Below are 16413 nucleotides of genomic sequence, written 5' to 3' on the forward strand. Positions count from 1 at the left end.
GTAACTCGGCGCATACATGTGGTGCTGCGATGGCTGCGTCAGCCTGGAACGGCCGATTTGGACGTTGCCATACCCAACCCTAATGCAGAGTATAAGGAGCATGAGAAGGAGGTAGACAAAAGCGAGAGAGCCAGAAGGTGAGGAATGGTTGGAGGCACGATTATTTTTAGCGCTACACCATTTCGCTGGTGTAACGCTATTTTTTTCAATGTGCGAAATTGCCTTCCGTATATTACTCAGTCGATAATTTCTAAATGATGTCATTGAAAGTGAAGAATATCCAACCATCTCGGACATTCCATATATTGCTTAGTCAGTGTGCACATTCTCCACTTGCAGATTATACACTGGTCCACGTGTATTATACAGACTTTAATATAGATAATTCTATTCCGGGAGGGTGGTGTATAAATCAAATAAATAAAAACAATTTGGAGGGCTTTTAATACTGGCTGAATAATGTAAATCATTTCATTTTCATAGTCCCAATAATGGCTCATTTTTCACAACATCTGGTGAATGTACCATTTTTTTTAGCATACACAGTTAACTTGCTTTAATCAAAACTTTTGGTATAAATATGCATTTAAATTGAAACAATAAACTTGCAGATTATGGGTTAACTTTTCTATCACACATGAAATGTTCTGAAATTCACAGATGAAACCCCACAATATAACTTCTTAAAAGAGCTTAATAGAACATATAGAGATTGTTGTCAGCAACTCTAGATTTAAGTAAGCAATGCCAGACTCTAGGTGGGCAGTAAAAGATGTCTGTCCTACCAAACACTAAACAACAGCTGGTTTTCCACCCTTCAGTAAGGTGCATGGAGAGGGTTATGCTTTGGCAAACTGATCAGGGGGCCACTCTCAGAAAAGCAGAAAGACAAAAGGTGTGCCACCAGCTATACAGGAGGCATAAAGTGGGCCTCTGACAGTTCTGATTGCTCCAACCAGCTGGGAAGAATGTTTATTTTGTTTTGTTCCTTGGGATTTTACCTAAGATGACTTGGAGAAATGGTTCATCAAGTTGCCAATTGAAAACGCTACTGATTTGCCGTTATGCACAACGTCGTTGACAATCTGCCACACACCTGAAACCAATCCGCAAAAAGCACTTCCTTGTAGCGCTTTCAGGGAAATCCCCAAAAGTGGATTCACCCTCCGGAAAGCGCTACACTCCTGCAACCAATCTGCAACGCTAGCGGGAAAGTTCTGTGCGTTACCATTGTTGTGGTTTCTACAAAGTCCCTCACCCTGGCTCTCTCCTCTGATCTTCCGGCGAAGCGATCGCCATTTTTTTTTCTCCGAGCAAGCGGAGATCAAATCACCGGCAAGCCTTCGTTTACCCAGTGAGGCTTCCCCGGCTGCAGTCCCTCCCCAAAGCTCTTTACAGTCTCTTTACAGTCACTAAGCACAAACAACAGAGAAGCCCGTTTGCTGATGTATTTTCCCTTTATTTTTTACACTGTTTTCGGCCGAAAATCGGGCCCGTGAGGGGGGGGGATTTTTTTTTCCACTCGGGGGGAGCGTGGCAATGATGAAACGACAGCTCAAACACACCTGCCAGCTGGATGGATCTCTCCGTTGCAACGAATCAACACATATTCATTGCAATGGGTGTGTGTGTTTTTTTTTAAACCTTTCTTAAAGGGAAAGGGGCTGTTTGGGAGCATGCTAACGGCTGCCCATTGGCTGCTTAACGGCCAGGGGCGGGACGAGCTCGGCAATAGCGCTTCCTTTCTAGCGATTTTTGCTGAGACCGGAAGCTTGTGGGAAACGATGGAAACGCAACTGGATTCCACTACAAAGTCAGGTATGCATAATGACGAATTCCACTATTTTAAATGGCGATTTTTCGTTCAGCAAACAATTTGCTACAAGGATCCCGGTGCGGAAAGCCCCTTTGTTTTTCCTTGCTGCCTCATTGGGAGGCAAAAAACCATGATGAGGCAGAGGGAAAACAGAAGAGGAGTTTCCTGTTAGGAAGCTTGCAAGCATGTGGCTTCCAACTGTTCATTTGCAAGCAGGAGGCAGCGCAAGTTTAACGCCTCCATGCGGAATCAGTCTTAGACTTGCAGTCTATTGTATATCACATGTCTTAGTGGTTTTTATGTATCTGAAAACTAAAGAAACATATGACTACTTTTCTTATAATTTAGGTACAGAAGCATTCCCAGGAAACATAATAACAGTGATAAGAGTATGAAAAGGAAGTTGTACCATTGCAGGAAGTGTTTCCAGTGATTCTATCTGTGGCAGGCCAGGATGGATTTAGCCTGTTCTTTGCCTGGCTCTATTGCCAACATTAATCAGCATCCTTTAGCTGATGTTCCTGCTTCTGAAAGGTCAACGGAAAAGAGACTTCCACTCTTATCATGTAAACATAATTTGCTGCAAATTATAAGATTTTAGTTCAGTCTGACCATTAGACATTTCAAAATCTTTTTGATCACTCCCTTAATCCCTTGCAGGAAATTGCTTCTCGCTGTCAATGCAAGTGTGATAATATCTCTGCTTATCTCCTGACTCAGTTACATTGTCTACAAAATACATAAAAACCTTAACTGACCCTAGGTATTTTAACACAGTTCAGAAAAGCAAATGTTCATTTCAGCTTTACAGTCCTTTTTTCTTTTCTACCTACTGCTTAATATTTCAGTGGGTTACATAAGAAGATGCCAATATTTACTGAACCTCAGTGATTTTTATTTCCTGATGATCTGACTTGACCCCCCCCCCTCCGTAGTTTCATGTAGATGGAACCATATAACACTTCTAATTTACTGCAAAGTGCAACCTTAAACTGAATGAATTGGGGAGGGGGATATCAGCCCACTAAATAAAAACATGTTACTTTAAAAATGTCATAAAAGAAATCACAGGCAAATTTATAAAGAAGTAGTGGAGCTGAACGCTGAGGTATGTTTTACATGGAGCAGCCTGGCAGTGTTCAGTTTATCTACTATTTAAAATGTTTCTATGCCACCTTTCCAGTCAATTCAGGATTCCCAAGTTGGTGAATATTAACACCTTAAAATGAACCTTAAAGCATTCCAGATATTAAAGAAGCATTTAAACACACACACACACACATTATTTAAAATAAATAAAACAGCACAAATATAAAACACAGAGAGAGGAGAGCTAATCAGAATCAGTAAGGGACTATTAAACAAAATAAACAAGTGTTTACCCGCTTGCAGAAGACAATGATTGGGACTTCATCTGCACAATGGATTAGGCTCAGATCCCCCCCCCCCCAGTTAGGGATGGAATCTGGCCTGATTTGCCCCCTCAATTGTCCTGCAACAAGAGAACATAGAAAAATCTGCATTCCCTTTTTTGCTGCAGGATATAGTGGTGTGTATGCTGGGGCTGGGCCAGGCATAATGGTTAGCCACCATTGTTTTAAAAACAAGGGCGGGGGAGGTTGTGGGAAAGGATGATGAAAGTGATGCTACAGGGGGGTTACTGAAAATCATGCTATCATCTCCAGCCCACTTAGGATCTAATATTTCAGTGATCCAACCATTTAAAGATATTTATTTACCTACAAAAAGGAAGTAAGACTAGCACAGGCACATGGTCAAGAGACAATGTTTTATCTAAATGGGACTTCATTTCAGAGAGAACTCAAGTGGGAAATAAAATTGGGCAGACAGACAGAACAGACACCAGACACACACAGAGACATAGTTTTTATTTTATTGGCTTCAGGGACACAAAGGCTATGAGTCAGATCCTTCCCAAAGCACAAGACTTGCTTAAAATATCTTGATAATGTAGTGAAGAAAATAGATCCTTTTATTTGATTTCTGATGTACAGGCCTTTGCCACACATGCTAACAGGTTATATTATTTTACAGTGACAAAGATATGGAATTTACTTTAAGAGTCTCCTTTAGTATAGTTAGTGCTACTTATATAACCTCATTGTACATAACAGAACTTATCACAAACTGCATTCTTTTCTCTTTACTCAAGTTCTTACATGATGTAAGAATTCACAAATTTTCCAGCAATTCACAACTGAGAATATTATTCCAAAAATAATATGTTCTTAAAACATTTTTAAAAGCTCTTGGCTATCATTCTAAAGCAGTGAGTTGGATTAACAGGTGGATTGGGAAACCCTACCCTTTGGGTCAAAAGCCTCTAGAACTCCCATTTTGTTTATTGTGATTTGGGAAAACCTGCTATTAGTATGTATACATGGACATCAGCGTGCCATACCTTCTGTCTTTACATACATACTGAGAGAAACAGCATGTGGGGTTACTATGATATACCAGCTTGGTGTAGTGATTAAGAGCAGCAGCTTCTAACCTGGAGAGCCAAGTTTGATTCCCTGCTCCTCCACATGCAGCCAGCTAGATTACCTATTGCTTGGTAGTCAGTGAGCTCTTGTGGATCCAGTAATGGATCCCATATTAGCAACCTGATGTCCCTTGGCTAACGTGGGGCGGTTTGGGGGGGGGGGTTAGTGGGGTTAGTTAGTGCTCGCCCGTTGCCCAACATTGATAGTACGGATTGGTTTTAATGGTTTTAACTATGGGTTTTATTGAAATTTTTATCTTGTAAACCGCAGTGAGCCTAAGGGAACGGCGGTATAAAAGTTTAATAATGATGATGATGTTTTTTCAGCAATGGGTGGACCACTGCCTCTTTCAGCTCTTCTAGGAATTCTCCCATTGAGAGAGAGGTTGATTATCTTCTGGGTGGGGGGTGGGCTCCTATCCTTATATCAGTTGTTTTGAGTAGCCATGATGGACAAGGGTCTAATGGGCATGTGGTCAGCCAAGCTTAAGCTAGCATCCTACCCACTTATTTTAACTTAGGAAATGTTGCTTTTTGGTCCCACAACAACAAGGACCGCGCCATTAAAAAAAAATCGAAAGCAGAAAATGGAGAGGGGAAGACAGGTGCAAGGGCAGGCAAAACGCTGCAAAGAATGTTGCACTTTTCTCCCTCCACTCAGGCTTGCCTCTAGTTCCCCCCCCCCCGCCCGATGTAAAGCACAACAAAGTAGCAAATCCAGTTTTGGCAATCTCCCTCATCATGAGGCAAATCTGGACAAAATTGTGCCAGCCCCTGCACAGCCTTGGGTTGCTGCCAAAGTCATGAAAGGAGCACTAAAACCCACCAGCAACGAGAGGTTGTCCAGGGGCAAATTACTCGTGCTTAATTGTTTTTATTTTGAAAGTGGTCTCTAGTTTCTAGAACATATACCATTTTTGGTATATGGATTATGGATTGATGGCTAAATCTCAGAAAGTTACAGATGTCTTAACCAGAAAGTTCTCTTCCACACTCAGCCCCAGGCAGCTCTGAAATGGAAGTCCAAGATTTTTGCGATGATGGATTTATGGCTTCAGAATAGTGAGAATGCCAGGAACAAAAAGATTTTCTCCTTTTTCTGGTTCTTTCTCCTCCCTCCAGGCCATATAATTTATTGTTGAACACAAGTGTTTTCTTCCTCCCCTGCAATTCTTCATGGATTAACCATGCGAAAGTATATGATGCCATTTTTATATTACAGGGAATATCTTGGAGGACCATGAGGAATTGAGGGGGATGATTAGGAAATGTCCCTTTTATCCAAATCTGTCCTTCTTGGAGTCAATAAACTACTGAAGAGCAGTCCAATTTCCTTATCTTATGCTCTAATGTGAAATTGGCCAAATATTTGGATAACAACCGCAACAATAACAACAACAATAATAATAATATTTAAATCTAGTGAGTGGAGTTGTGAACAGGCAAGACAGATCTTTCTACAAACCTGAAAAGAGACCCAGGTTTGTAGGAAAATGTGAAAACTTTCCAAATTTTGCCCTCTCAAGGCTCCACCCCCACATCTCCAGGAGTTTCCCAACCTGGAGTTGGCAATTCTAGATGGGAACTGTTCTCTGTAGTTGGGAGATGTGTTGTGATTCCAGGAGGTTGGCATTCTTAGAAAAGAAGCAAGCAGGAAAATGGAGAGCATGTATGGGGAATTTGATAAAGGGCAAGACCAAATAGTATGGGAGGAAGAAGTGAGATATGTCCTGCAAGTCCTTGCAGGATCCCACTTGTCTCCTCTTTTTCTCCCCCCCCCCCCGACCCGCCCCAACAGATGTTCCACTGCCATTAACATTCCATGGTTCTTGAAAAAAACGAACATGCTCAATTCTCATAAAGACATTGCATGGAAGGTTATTTCTCCTTTTAAGGATTTGTGAACTAATATTTTTCTGAATACTCAAGGACCCCTCCAAGTATGCAGAAATCCCTGCTGCGTCTATGGCTGGCCCTGTTCTGTTGCCCTACTGCAACAAGCCTCAAGGAATACATTATGAAAAATTTCTTCTCTCCAATTGCAATTTTCTCTTCTGACATGCTATAAGCCCCTACGGGTTATAGCAGGACAATTTCCCACCTTCTTCCTCTCTTTTCTTGATTTGTCTAAACATTTCAAGGACAGGGAGCATACTCAGTCCTGAAAGCATTATCTTAAGCATTCTAAACAATTCTGAACAAACTATTTTTTGGCAGACTTAAGATGACAAAATTCTGACCATGTACAGGAATGGGCATCTTTTACTTTGATAGTCAAAGGAAATAAAGGACTGAAGAATTGCAGGGGAGGAATAAACAACAAAAAATCCCACATACATGCAGGTTTCAAGATTATAGAACCTCAAGAAGAACTTGTTTTCATCACCTCCCTCCCCCCCCCCCCCACCCCTTTTAGCAGATGCTCAACTGCTCTCAACACTGTGTGCCTCTTGGAGTATTTCCAGTCTTTCCCAGGCTGCTAAGATGGGATTTGTCTTTTTCTAATTGCAATTCTTACAGCCTGAGGAGACCCATGGTATGTAGAAATCCCTGCTTTGCCACAATTTCCTGGTTCCAACTGGCACAACCACCCACTTTCCTATTAAATTATTAAATACAGTAATAGAAAGTCTGTAAGGAATAGCTTTGAAATCCCTCATCCCAAAAGCTTCACATCCAGGATTTTGTAAAGATGCCAATTCCTCCTCCATTCTATGGTAAAATGGGCTCTATAGGTAAATCTGTTCTACCAGTCTGCGAAAATGATCCAGTATGTCTAGGTCCCAGGCAACAATTGTGTTCTGGAGCCTTATTCTACCCTCCACATAGAAAAAAAAATTCTTTTCAGCATTCACCATCAGTAGAAGGAGAAGTTTATAATTTTATAATTGTTTTAGTTAATCTGCCATCTAAAATCCTTTCCTCAGGAACTTTGGCCAAGTGAATATTATGAACATCAACTTTATTTAAAACACACACACACACAAATTAACTTTGTGACTATAGCCATTAATAACAGAAAGAAGAAAAAACAGAATGATCAATTGAAAGTTTAATTAATTAATTTAATTAATCTATAAATCAATTTATACACTGTCCCTTCCCAGAAATGAGCTTGGCACAGTTTACAACAATACAATATACAATCACCATTAGAACAATTTAAAACACACTCTGATTTATATATTTCTCCCTGCCACCTTTCTGTCTCAGTAAGTGGCACAAGACAAGAAAACCTTTCCAGAGCTTCTGCAGGATTCCTGTCTTGTAGAAATTATAGCCCTGCACAAAGTGTAGTGGAGGTGCTACCAACCTTGCACAGGCGCATGCACACACACCTGATACCAGTGATCACAGCTTGCCATTTCAGTGGGTTCTAGCATGCATTCTGGACACACAACATATTACACCATATTATGAGATTGTGTGACTTTCCCATTCTTTACAGTGGCTGATGACACAGCAGAGAATCCCCTGGTGCTCAACAATTTGGAAAACAGGGCTTCACAGAGCAAGTCGTGGTTAAGAGCGGCAGCTTCAAATCTGGCAAGCTGGATTTGATTCCTTGCTCCTCCACATGCAGCCAGCTGGGTGACCTTGGACTCGCCATAGCCCTGATAGTGCTGTTCTGACCAAGCAGTTCTGTCAGAGCTCTCTCAGCCTCATCTATGTCACAGGGTGCCTGTTGTGGGAAGAGGAAGAGAAGGCGATTGATGGCTGCTTTGAGTCTCCTTTGGGCAGTGAAAAGCAGGGTAAAAAAAACAACTCTTCTTCTGTTTCAAAAAAAGTCTTGTCAACTTCAACAGCAGATTTCCCCCATTTGCCAGCATTCCTTTTTGTTCCCTTATATTCAGTGAACTAACACTAAAATGCATGCGCAAAACCTGAACTGTGAGGATTTAAATGAAAGACAGTTGCTGGATACTACTCTGCAGCTGTGACAGGGCAAATGCATAATTTTTCTAAAAACTTTGGATACCCACCCCACATATCACAACTGATGTTCCATCCTGATTTAGACAATGCAGGGGCGTTTATTGTGACTGCAGAATAAATACACCAGAGAAAAAAAGAATACTACATAAAGTGGGCACAGAATCCAAAGTCCAGATTAAAGGCCTCCTGCTCTGAAAATCTGCAGTAAAATCTGGGTGTCTGATGGGCCAAAGTAACTTAGCAGAATTCCACCTATCTAACCCCATTTGTGTTAATAACCATGTGTAATTATGCAGATCTGTACAAGCAGTATGCTTGATCTCAATATTGATCTCAAACTATACAAAAATAAGCATTCCGATTTTATACAGGTTTTAGATTGTGCTATATGTTTTTACATCGTTGAACTGAAATGTCCTGTATTTTTTAACTGTGGTATCAGTGGTTACACTGATCTAAACGACCACAAATAAATGTCTTTCAGTCTTTGAATCCATCTACACAAGTTTTGCCATTTCAGGAGTCCATGTGCAGTTACAAATCGGTAAATAGACAGAATCCTCCTATCTTCAGAGCTTCTCCTGAAAGCTAGACACTCTTTGGTATGAATCAAGGACAATGAGCTGGCATGTGGGAGAAAATAACAGAAAAGAAATCCATCTCAGCAGCCTACATTTAAAATGTGGGGTATGGAACTTGTACTCATGCATATGTAAACACTCCTCTTCTCCCTCCTCCAGATTTCCTCACCACAAAGGCTTGTCAAATGCTTCTCAGTGGCACCACATTCTTAATGATTCATTCTTAAGATGTAGGAGGAGTCATTGCAGTCCATTTGTTACTCTGAGTCTCAGAGCAGGCAGGAAGGGGGTGAGGACTGAGGACTGGGAAGTATTAATACATTCCTTTTGCTTTCAGCTGTCCAGTGGTGGGTGGATTTGAAGTTTGCCACCAGCCAAGAAGAAAAGACACCTACAGCACCTGGAAATGGACTTCAGCTTCCAAGGGAGCATTCCTTGGCTTCAAGCCATTCCTGTCACCACCCCCAGACCTACATAATGTCTGGTGATGATTCTTTTCCCAGACATGGTTTTATCATAAACAACAGTCATATCATTTGTGGTGTCTTGTTGAGCAGGCACAAGCAGCCGGAGTGGTTTTAAACGCCTACCACATTTCCTGAATTTTCGATGTTACCTTCTCCACACAGTTACTTATACTCTGTCATCTTCTCTCCTGGGTAAACTATAACCCCATCTATTTGGGGAGTTTTTGAGGAAGGAGAAGGGGGGGAGAGAAACAAAGGTAAAGTACGCATATGAATTGTCAGACTTTGGTAGTTTCCACACAAGAGTTGTCTTGTGTGGTTTCCCTCCTGCTTCTCCAGGTGCTGATATACAACAGCAGCAACAGGGCTTCCACATATAGAGGATTTCCCCACAGTTCTGCTAACCCAGTCCCTTGGTCATCGTATCCCTCCTCCACTGGGGCTTTTTATTTTTTTCTAATTGTCAGTTATATATAATTATAACATTATAGCAATCCATATAGCATTTCCACATTTCCTTTAAATAACGAATCTCTAGTCCCATTGATTGCTGATATTACCTTTTTTCTATCTCCAAAATGAAAGAGATACATTTTTACTTTAATTTTTTTTAAGAAAGTTGGGAATTCCTTAGAAGTTGATATATAGATTGTCATAATGATATATATTTTAAAGGCTTCTATTGGTGGGAAGGCAGACGTGGTTATTGTGGGTGGTAGGGCAGGGAAAAGGTCTGCCATGTAGGCAGGACTCAGAAAACCCAAACTTTTCCACCCATATTGCTGTTCTCCAAATTGGAACAATCCCAAAAATTTACAGTAAAGCATATTTAGGAAACACCAGAGAAAAGTGGGGAAGCAATCAAATAAGAAACGATATGCATTTGGAGAGATTTAACAGAATTTGAGAAAAAGCTAATTTCTGGTAACTATAGAATCTTTCCCAATATATATTAGCCTTTGCTTAAACTGTTAGTAATCAAGGGGGGAAATCTTTAGAAAATGGAGAAAAAATTGAGAACACACTGTAAACACCAATATTTGGAAATTTATATTATCTATTTATTATTTCTATATTTCAGTAGGGCCAACCTTTTCAGTGAATTTGGGCACAACTGAGTATATTGTTAAGATGTTGAGCTAATGGCATTCTTCATTTAAAAAGCTGGCTGGAATATATAGCTGTTCTGGAACTTGTTGGTTCGTGGTAAAGCTGATACTTGATTTTTTCACATGTGGTGGAACTGCCCCAGGGCAACTTGTTTTGGAAGATGATATCACACTATGTATCATATGACATTGGAATTCGAATTTGACATACTCCAGACATTTGGTTAAAATGATAGAATTTTCTACTGTATGTATTTGCTGCAGCATCTACTGTTTTTGCCCATCACTAGGAAAAGAAATCTTTCCTGAATAGAGAAGAATTGTTAGATAAATTAATACATTTAACACTGTATAACTTACCTTTGAAAATTTAAAACTCAGCTGTATAGATGACCAGAGTCAAGTTATTGCTTATATAGAAAATATTGATCTTGCATAGTTTGAATAGGAATAAAAAACATATATAATTCTGTAACTCCTCCCCTCCAGTATCTATTTGCTAGATAAAAACAGAACAGTAAAAAAAAAAGGTTTAATTTCATAGTGGAAAAAAACAACAGTGTACCCAATACAGATTAAAATAATTGCATATCACGAGAGAGCTCTGAGACAAAATTGCTTTGAAGGCAAGAGTTATTGTGCTCTAATTGCTAATCTAATTGCTATAAAAGACTTGAGTAACCCTCTTACCTACCTGAAAAAAAGTTCATGTCCAGCAGCACTTACCCATGTGTTATATAAATGAGAACTATTTCTCAATTGTAACTAATGTTTGGAACTTGGCACAATATTGCTGCAAGTACTGCAACTAATGACTTTCAAAAAACAAAATCAGAGTCCAGTGGCACCTTTAAGACCAACAAAGATTTATTCAAGGTGTGAGCTTTCGAGTGCAAGCGCTCTTCCTCAGACTATGATTGCACTCGAAAGCTCACACCTTGAATAAATCTTTGCTGGTCTTAAAGGTATCACTGGACTCTGATTTTGTTTTGTTGTGCTGCTTCAGACCAACACAGCTACCCACTTGAATCTTTCAAAAAAGAGTGTAGAGTGACACCTACTGAACAGTCAAGCCATTTTCTACACTCATCTACAAATTCATTATTGCACATTTTACTAGTAAAATGGGGGATATAAATTTACATGTGAAAGATTGCCAGAAACAAGAGTGAAAGCAATTATTCTGTATAGGCACATGAAAAAGAAAAACAACTGCAGAAAAGCAGTTTAATGAGTTATTCATAGATTGTCCCTGTGGTGATGGGAAACTCAAGAGGTGATCTTCCAGACGTAGAAAATCAATTGGGAATTTCAGCTTTTGAATTTTTGCCGTTATATAGCTGTGAAAGCCACAGAGGCTGCAGCAATCAAGAAGCATTGCAAAAATAAATCTCCCAGCAAGAAGCCATGCATATGCAATTTAACAGGGTTTTGTTTGATACAATTGACAGGTTTTATGCATTTAGATGAGGTGGCACAGGGTGGTAAGGCAGCAAAAATGCAGTCTGAAAGCTCTGCCCATGAGGCTGGGAGTTCAATCCCAACAGCCGGCTTAAGGTTGACTCAGCCTTCCATCCTTCCGAGGTCAGTAAAATGAGTACCCAGCTTGCTGGGGGGTAAACGGTAATGACTGGGGAAGGCACTGGCAAACCACCCCGTATTGAGTCTGCCATGAAAACGCTAGAGGGCGTCACCCCAAGGGTCAGACATGACTCGGTGCTTTGCACAGGGGATACCTTTACCTTTATGCATTTAGAAATTTATTTTGTGCTGATTTTAAGATCAATTAGCCACTTGGACCTTTTCTGATTGGGACTCAAGGATGAGGGCACTCAAGGTGCCCCCTCATGTGCTGAAAGACTCCCAATATGTTTCCCATGGGGAGAGGGAAGAACGAAGAGGACCTCTCTTGAGGTAATCATCTTGAGGCAATCATCTAGGTGCATCCTGTGGATGAGCAAGCTCTGTATCTCACTGCTTCTGCACTCTGCTGATGCCTGAAGCAACAAGCCCTCCTTTTTTCCTGGCTCACCCACTCATCTGTGAACACAGTGCAAAGGTTAAATGTGCTATATTGAAGACATCTGTGGAAATGAAGAGGAAAGGAACATTAGGCTCATGGGCAGGACCTGATGAAGCAGGAGAGGTTGCTGCCACTAGGAATGAGCACGGACTGGGGAAAAGTTCCATTGGAGCCTGTTATATCAGGAAAAGATTTTTCACAGTCAGAGTAGTTCAGCAGTGGAATAGGCTGCCTAAGGAGGTGGTGAGCTCCCCCTCACTGGCGGTCTTCAAACAAAGGTTGGATACACACTTTTCTTGGATGCTTTAGGATGCTTAGGGCTGATCCTGCGTTGAACAGGGGGTTGGATTAGATGGCCTGTATGGCCCCTTCCAACTCTATGATTCTATGATTCTATGATTCTATGATTCTATGATTCTATGATTCTATGATTCTATGATTCTATGATTCTATGATTCTATGATTCTATGATTCTATGATTCTATGATTCCAGTCCCAGAGCAGTTTATGTGGGCCCACAGTCATTAACTTGAAAGTCCTCTCTGCATTTTCATTGCAACTATTTTGGACCATAATGTATTTCAATGCTGTTTCCAAGGCTGGAGAACCCCCCTTCCCCTCCATTGCTTTGAAGTTTGGTAAACAATTTGATGGAGTGGAGACTGTCTGGAAAAGTATGCATTCACAAATCTCCACACAATGCTTGAAAGTTCATGGAAAGGTTAACCAGTTGACTTGCCGCAAACTTCAGTTCGCAAACCATGAACAGGCCAAAATTCATCATGAACCTTAGTTTGTTAGCTGTTTCATGCCCTTCCTTAGCAGCCATAGCAAGAGGGATGATGGGAACCTTGTGCCCCAAACTGCCCTTGGGTCCCCAAATTGCTACTCAACACCTTCCCCTACTTGAAGACTAAACTTCTTTCTCTTTTGCAGCTTTTCTATTTAAATGAATTCTTCAGATAATGCAAATGAAAGGTTATATCCTATCTTTTCAAAGTATATTAACAAAAATATACTACTATTGAAAGACTATTAAAGGTGCTTTGTGGTGTATCGATGCCAATGGTAAAGAGAAGTAATTTGCCAATATCTACTCTTCACAGCAGACAGCCAGGAACAAGCAATTATGTTCTCAACAAAACTATTAATAGAAAAAGAGTTAGTTGCAAAAACTCTATTAAGAATATAAATTGATTTTGATAGTAATTACATATCTAAGATGAGGTACCACAAGGTGAAAATTCCATTTCCTCTTGTAAATTCTGTTCCCACTGTTGTTACCTGTTGTGTTTAAAATCACTATAATTTGCAGTGTTAGAAATAAGCATTTCTCCTTTATTTTTTCTGATTATATTGTGACTTTTATAGTATTTATAATCACTATATATTTTCTGGCATAGTAACTAAGAATTTGGCCTTAGTTTTACATCTGCCAAGCAGCAAAGATGTAGGGACCACTGAAAATGTGGTATTTATAATACTATGTGCTTATTTCTCATTCACACATTCACACTCATTTGAATATATCCTCATAGAACTGATCACAGCTGTGCTAGTGACTATTCCCAGAGACAGAAGTTTAATAGTTAGGATGTACAGGCACTGTGAGGGAGAGTCCCCTTTATCTCAAACCCCACCCTTGATGATGTCATGTGTGTCCAGTGATGTCACAAGATGGAACTTGTGATCCTATTAAACAGCAGTATGTCTAGTTGCCTTTCCACAAATCACTGATCTATGAATGTGTGTAGATGCAATTATATGATTTGTAAGAGATGGGCTGTTTATTTGACTACAATTTTTTAAAATTACATGAAAATTAACTATTATTGTTAAATATAAAATATAAATGAGCTGCCTGATTACTGCCTCCCATCTCTAATTTACATGTAGAATAGTTACCACAAGCAGGCATGCATAGAGAAAAGTGATTTCCTTCTAATCACACAACGAGTCCTTTGTTTAATTAATTAATGTACTTAGTCTTCTCTTAAGAGATATTGCAAAGAAACAAGGTAGGGGCAAGTTTCAAAACTTTGTTGGGAACATAAGGGGAAGAGGTAGCAGTTAATCAATGTTTTGATTCCTACTATGGGAATATTGAGCTACAGCACTCTGCAAATGTATGTATTTCTTATGCAGCGTGGTGTAGTAATTAGAGTGTTGGACTAGGATCTAGAAGACCCAAGCTTGAATCTCCACTATTATGGAAGCTTGTTGCATGTCTTAGACCATTTCCACATGAGAAATTTGCCCCTGCCTGGCCTCTCATTTTTTGCAGGTTTTAAAGCTGCTTCCTGATGATGTTAGCAACAACTCACAGCTGTGCATGGATTGGTGCGAGTTTTTGTCCCTTTTGCCCTGCAATGAGGGAAAGTGGTAGAATTCCCCTTTCTTGTTGTGGCATAAAATGAGATTGAAAACCAGGGCAAGCCTGTCTAAAAGAAGAAATGTGCAACAATCTAGGTAGCATTTTGCCTGCCCTCGCACCCACGCTCCCCTCTCCATTTTGGATCACATTTTTTTTAATGGCATGGTCCACATTGCAATGGGAATGCAAAACAATGTGCCTGTGTATCTGTGGAAATAAAATGTACTGTCATGTTCTCTTCAAAGTGCACAGTTATATGTTGGGAACAGCCAGCAACCCTATCTAAAACACATTACATTGATTGACAACCCGAGGAGTGGGGAGGAAACCGGGGGGGGGGGGGTTGTCCATGCTTCCAGCTTCTTTGCCGCCTCATTGGGAAGGGAAAAGCCGCAACAAGACAGCGGGATAATGCAGAAGAGGTCTCCGTTCAAGAAGCAGCCAAGCGCACAGTTTACAGTCGCACTTTTACAAGCAGGAGGCGCCGTGCATTGTCTGCCTCCATGCACAAATAGTCTGAGTCTCACTTAGTTTGCAGTGTTGTTGCCAGTATAAAATAGAGACAAAGCAAGTAATAGGGCACTGGGATACCAGTATGCTATATCAAATGTTACTGTATAATAAGCAGACTTCTAAGGAGTCTTCAAACTTCAGTTGGTTGTTTAATGTCCAGAATATTAACAGATCCCAACGCATTTCACTGTGCACTGTGTTTTTCTAGGGACCTCAATTTCAATGTTTCCAACAGGAAACTTCAATTTAGAGAAACAATCGCTTAACAGAGAATAAGACTGTTATAACAACTGCTACTCCCCTCTCTTCCCCCTCATTTTACCCCTTTGTTGTTGGGTCATTTATTTTTAGGTTTTGTCCCCCTTTTTTTCCTCATACCTTTCCCTTCCCTCCCTTCCTACTTCACCTTTGTTCTGTTGAGGGGAGGCAGCGAGGCCAGGTGTGCAGGCAGGCGGGCAATGTTGTGTGATGTCTCTGGTTTGGCCTGGCTGTGCTCCTCCTGGGCTCCGTTCAGCACAGCCTTTCCACTCCGGAGCCAGCCAATCACTTCCCAGGCTAGGGAACACATGGGAAGTGTCCTCCCTGTTCCCGAGAAACTGGACCTCGTGCAAGCTGATACAGTGAACTCTGGACTGAGGCGATGGCACGTGTGCCCACAGAGGGGACTCTGAGTGCTGCCTCTGGAACGCATGCCATAGGTTCGCCATAACCACATCTAGGCCAGTGCTTCAGATACTGTACCGCACTGACTCTGTGTGTTTTAATTTTAAATCTGACTCATATTTCTCTGTAAGTGTTTTATCATCTTCTTGGACATCTGCCTGATATTTTTAGTTAATTTATTTATTTATTTAACTTTTATGCCACTGCTCCTAGGCCAGGCAAGCCCAGAGCGGCTTACATCAATTTAACTACAAAACAATACAAATAAAACAATAAAACATAGCATTTAAAAATCCCTTCCCATCCTGCTACAAATTGGTTCCATATGTGTCCAGGGGAGATGTGATACAAGCAAGGTGCCTGAAAGCACTGGAGGCGGTCTTCCAGGTCCTGGCCTCAATCAAACACCTGGAGGAAGAACGCCA

General features: G+C 40.7%; 1 long non-coding RNA gene across 1 annotated transcript; it reads right to left on the reverse strand.

Annotated features, from left to right (window-relative positions):
• Positions 1-7361: 7361 nt before the first annotated feature.
• On the reverse strand, positions 7362-15902 carry LOC143842632 (uncharacterized). Its single transcript, XR_013233239.1, has 3 exons — positions 15732-15902; positions 10776-10914; positions 7362-8004 (listed from the first exon to the last, which is right to left on the reverse strand). It is a non-coding gene; the product is annotated as an uncharacterized LOC143842632 (long non-coding RNA).
• Between the last annotated feature and the right edge of the window lie 511 nt (positions 15903-16413).

The sequence above is a fragment of the Paroedura picta genome, chromosome 8, assembly GCF_049243985.1.
Source record: "Paroedura picta isolate Pp20150507F chromosome 8, Ppicta_v3.0, whole genome shotgun sequence".
Taxonomy (NCBI): Eukaryota; Metazoa; Chordata; class Lepidosauria; order Squamata; family Gekkonidae; genus Paroedura; species Paroedura picta.